Source organism: Anticarsia gemmatalis, chromosome 30, assembly GCF_050436995.1.
Source record: "Anticarsia gemmatalis isolate Benzon Research Colony breed Stoneville strain chromosome 30, ilAntGemm2 primary, whole genome shotgun sequence".
NCBI lineage: Eukaryota > Metazoa > Arthropoda > Insecta > Lepidoptera > Erebidae > Anticarsia > Anticarsia gemmatalis.
This window is the reverse complement of record NC_134774.1, coordinates 3,163,530-3,168,529: the sequence shown is the minus strand read 5'-3', so window position 1 is coordinate 3,168,529 and position 5,000 is coordinate 3,163,530. Positions and strand designations below refer to the sequence as shown.

The window sequence follows — 5,000 nt, the reverse complement described above, 5'->3', positions numbered from 1 at the left end:
GACGCGATATCCGTCAGCGTTACGACGACGCAACCGTCCCGGAGGAACGACGACGGCGTCGATGCGCTCTTCGGACGTCGAGTCCGCCTACTGTGTGTATTGCGCGAAGATCGCGACGATATTAAATCACTCACGACACATAACACGGTGCGTGCGTACACACACGCTCAACCCTCTCTATACATACACCGCCATGCGGCAAAAGTATTTCGAAGAGTCGAGCGCGCCGCTAGCGTATATGTGCGCGATATGAGATATTTCGCATATCATGCACTGTCCGCAGGCGGCACACCGCCGGTCGTTCGACAACGTTTGTGTAAACGTCGTCGCATGATCATCATCACAATCGACACGTGTGTGGTTCATCGTTGATATTTAAACGGACATTGGGACGAGGACTATTAGTCGACGTCACAATGAACCGTCATGTGCGCCCCCGTAAGGGCGCAATGTGGCATTTGTATTTTATACAGCCGGCCCTCAGACAGGAGTGGTCCTGGATGTGTCTCCACGGACCGCAATGTGCGTTCGAAATGTCGATGTTCAAATGTGTCCTGCAGTTCACACTATGACGCGCAGTTAACTGCGTTCTTCATCGACCCGCGAGCCAAGTGATCCACCGTCCAGGGTAATAGTTTTTACACCACTACCGCATGGATAATATTGTGTGTGTTAAATGTTACAAGTTACAAATGTTACATATGTATGTACATACATATATTATGTTTGTGGTATAACGATACACGACACACGATACAAGCGCGCCTACCGCAACAATGACGCTCTCGCGTGTTCTCGTTATGTGCGTTCGATTGACGAGCGCTCTCGTCGAGGTATCAACTCGTGGTAGCGGATTTGTATACCAGTCTACGTTGAAGTTACGACGAGCGCGACGCGAGATACGTTCGTCGGGTGGCGGCGCGAGATGCGCCACCCACCGTCGAACAGAGTCTCTTTTTTGAGTTTTGGGTGTTTAGGATATATAAATATTATCATCACCATCATCGTCCATCATCGTTCATCGTGTGTGTGTGTGTGCACAACGACAACAAAAACAGCGCGACGACAACAACGACAACACGTTAATGATCCTTCCGCAGGTTCCCCTACGGAAACCTTGTTACGACTTTTACTTCCTCTAAATGATCAAGTTTGGTCAACTTCCCAGCAACGCCGACGGCCGTGAAGCCACCGCGTGTCGGTCCGAAGACCTCACTAAATCATTCAATCGGTAGTAGCGACGGGCGGTGTGTACAAAGGGCAGGGACGTAATCAACGCGAGCTTATGACTCGCGCTTACTAGGAATTCCTCGTTTATGGGGGATAATTGCAAACCCCAATCCCCAGCACGAAGGAGTTTCAGCGGGTTGCCCGGGCCTCTAGGCCAGGGAGAACATGCTGATTCCTTCAGTGTAGCGCGCGTGCGGCCCAGGACATCTAAGGGCATCACAGACCTGTTATTGCTCAATCTCGTGCGGCTCGAAGCCGCCGGTCCCTCTAAGAAGAATTTTAATACGTCGCCAGTGAGTTGCGTGACGGAGCCACGCACACCTAAATGACGACGCCTATTTAGCAGGCTAGAGTCTCGTTCGTTACCGGAATTAACCAGACAAATCGCTCCACCAACTAAGAACGGCCATGCACCACCACCCACCGAATCAAGAAAGAGCTGTTAATCTGTCAATCCTTCCGGTGTCCGGGCCTGGTGAGATTTCCCGTGTTGAGTCAAATTAAGCCGCAGGCTCCACTCCTGGTGGTGCCCTTCCGTCAATTCCTTTAAGTTTCAGCTTTGCAACCATACTCCCCCCGGAGTCCAAAATCTTTGGTTTCCCGGAAGCTGCCCGCCGAGCCATTGTAGTAACGTCGGCGGATCGCTAGATGACATATTTACGGTTAGAACTAGGGGGGTATCTAATCGCCTTCGAACCTCTAACTTTCGTTCTTGATTGATGAAAACACCTTTGGCAAATGCTTTCGCTGATGTTCGTCTTGCGACGATCCAAGAATTTCACCTCTAACGTCGCAATACGAATGCCCCCAGTTATCCCTATTAATCATTACCTCGGAGTTCTGAAAACCAACAAAATAGAACCGAGATCATATTCTATTATTCCATGCACGAAATATTCAAGCAGCATTTTGAGCCCGCTTTGAGCACTCTAATTTGTTCAAAGTAAAATTGTCGGCCCACCTCGACACTCACCGAAGAGCACCGCGATAGGATTTTGATATTGAACCGGCGTATTACCGCCGGCTCACCGACGATATGCTCCGCAGACGTGTCAGTATCACCGCGGATGCGGTGCACCGACAGCGCGGCGCACAAATGCAACTACGAGCTTTTTAACCGCAACAATTTTAGTATACGCTATTGGAGCTGGAATTACCGCGGCTGCTGGCACCAGACTTGCCCTCCAATTGTTCCTCGTTAAAATATTTAAAGTGTACTCATTCCGATTACGAGGCCTCGTAAGAGTCCCGTATCGTTATTTTTCGTCACTACCTCCCCGTGCCGGGAGTGGGTAATTTGCGCGCCTGCTGCCTTCCTTGGATGTGGTAGCCGTTTCTCAGGCTCCCTCTCCGGAATCGAACCCTGATTCCCCGTTACCCGTGACAACCATGGTAGTCGCAGAAACTACCATCGAAAGTTGATAAGGCAGACATTTGAAAGATGCGTCGCCGGTACTGGACCATGCGATCGGCAAAAGTTATCCAGATTCATCAAAATTAACGACTTCAGACGCGGGGCCCTCCGTCGATTGGTTTTGATCTAATAAAAGCACTCATCCCATCACTGGTCAGAGTTCTGATTGCATGTATTAGCTCTAGAATTACCACAGTTATCCAAGTAACTGAGTAAGATCTAAGGAACCAAAACTGATATATTGAGCCATTCGCGGTATCGCCTTAATACGGCTTGCACTGAGACATGCATGGCTTAATCTTTGAGACAAGCATATAACTACTGGCAGGATCAACCAGGGAGCTATCGAATAGAACACGCGCTCGTAGCGCGCACTCCGTCGATCCCGCGCGTCGACGATCCTAGATCACGCCGACGCGTTACGGGCGAGCTCTGTAAAACGTACACACAACACGCACATGTAAATAAATATTTATATGTAGTGTTGTGCGCACATAGAGAGTTTGGGGTCGCCGACGGGCGAACGTTTGAAACGGTTGTATCTCAAACACGTCAAACGTCCGCTGCCCGCCTGCATTTTCAGGACACACTGACGTGGCCCCAATTGGGAACGTTCGTACCGAGACGCGTTCACATTTTATTTAAAAAAACGTTTAACACAATACGGATGTGAAACAATCACGATTCCGCCCGGTGTCTATAGAGTAATGCCTCGCTAGATAGAGGTGTAAGTATAATTTTTCTCGGGACCGCTTCGATTCTATACGGACTCGTGCATACACAACGGTCCGTCGGCCCACACAGTTAAAGAGATTCATCTATCTCTCTCGTTTTATCCGAGAGAATACGAGAGACGACGAACGACGACGACGACGACGACGATAGTCGAGTCGTCCTGTCTGTCTGTAACGACGCGACTTTATTACATATATACATAGGTAGCAAAGTCTAGCGTCGTCTCTTTCTCGTACTCTCTATTATCGAACAAACGAGAGTGATGATAAATATTTATGATAGAGCGGACAACGAATAAGAACGCGTTGTCGCCCTAGCCTGCACAGCGGCGGCGCACGAACGAACGAACGAACGAACGAACGAACGAATGCACACTCACGGACGGTACACGAACGAGAGTCGAGAGAGTGTTTTCTTATAGCAAAGATTTTATTCGTCGCGTCGAAAACACTCCGCCGCGGTCAAGCACATACATCACTCTCTACTCGTGATAATCGTACAACTACTTCGTGTGTGCACATATGTTGCTGTGTAGAGTAGAAACACACATGACAACACTAGCACACAGTCCAATTCGTAGACGATTATAACACATAACACATATATATGCACACCGTTTTTTTTTGTTTTCTTTCGGGGTGCATATATATGTGTTTTTCGTGATGATGCGCGCCCGCCGCCCGTCAACAACACAGAGTCGAGTCGCCGAAGTGAGACAACAAACGACGGAGACTGACTCTATGTTGTGAAACAGCTCTATCTCGCGCTCGCACTCGCCGCCGATCGTCGTTTGTCGTGAAACAAATGACGATCGCACCGCTGTACACATATGTCAAATCGTAGAGTCTGTGTCGTCGGGTTTGCGCGTTTCGCCGTGTGTGTGTACATAATAATATACATATGTGTGTTCGACGAGCAGGATTTTGTTTTTGTCCTGTCGATGACACAATTACCCAGACCTCCGACGCCTCACCCCTCACCCCCCCCCAGGCCAAGAGGGGAGGGGGGAGCGGGGGGGGGGGGCTTAATTTGCTGAATATAGGAGGGTTTTTTCAGTAGTCGGATCGGCAGGGTATTATTACAGTGATAGCGGGTAGACGGGGAGGGAGAGGGGGAGCAAAGGAGTTCAAGGGGGCGGTGGGTGATTAAGGGGAGGGGAGGGGGGAGGGTAGAGGTAGTGCTATGGTGCGTCATTGTGTGATCGTATATTGATTGCAGGAGGGGGTGCATGCGAGCACCCCCCCCCCCCTCCCCGGTCTTATCACCCCCCCCCCCTCCCCCTCCCCCGTCGCCGTTCCCCTTCGTACCACAGTCCCAAAAAAAAAAAAAAAAAAGGCAAAACATTGATTCTGGTTCTGTTCTGATTTTCAGTGACACCGAGAGGGCAGAAGAGTTGCAACGAAACTTATGTTTTCAGCTTGGGGTGAGTTTCATCACCCTCACACGCTTTGAGGGCGAGAAAACCTCTCAACTCGGACAACTCGGGGGAAAATAAATGAAGGTGAGTTATATTATTATTATTATTATTATGTATGTATGTATAATGATTTGAGGTTAACTAACGCTATTTATTATTCATCATCGTCATAACAATGCAATGAGACCTCGCTGCGGTTGGTTC

At 49.3% G+C, this 5,000-nt stretch overlaps 2 non-coding genes across 2 annotated transcripts; both read right to left on the bottom strand.

Moving 5' to 3' along the window:
* Positions 1-474: 474 nt before the first annotated feature.
* LOC142985702 (5.8S ribosomal RNA) lies at positions 475-631 on the bottom strand. Its single transcript, XR_012960249.1, has one exon. It is a non-coding gene; the product is annotated as a 5.8S ribosomal RNA (ribosomal RNA).
* Positions 632-1,083: 452 nt separating this feature from the next.
* On the bottom strand, positions 1,084-2,985 carry LOC142985725 (small subunit ribosomal RNA). The gene has a single exon (XR_012960271.1). It is a non-coding gene; the product is annotated as a small subunit ribosomal RNA (ribosomal RNA).
* Positions 2,986-5,000: the final 2,015 nt, after the last annotated feature.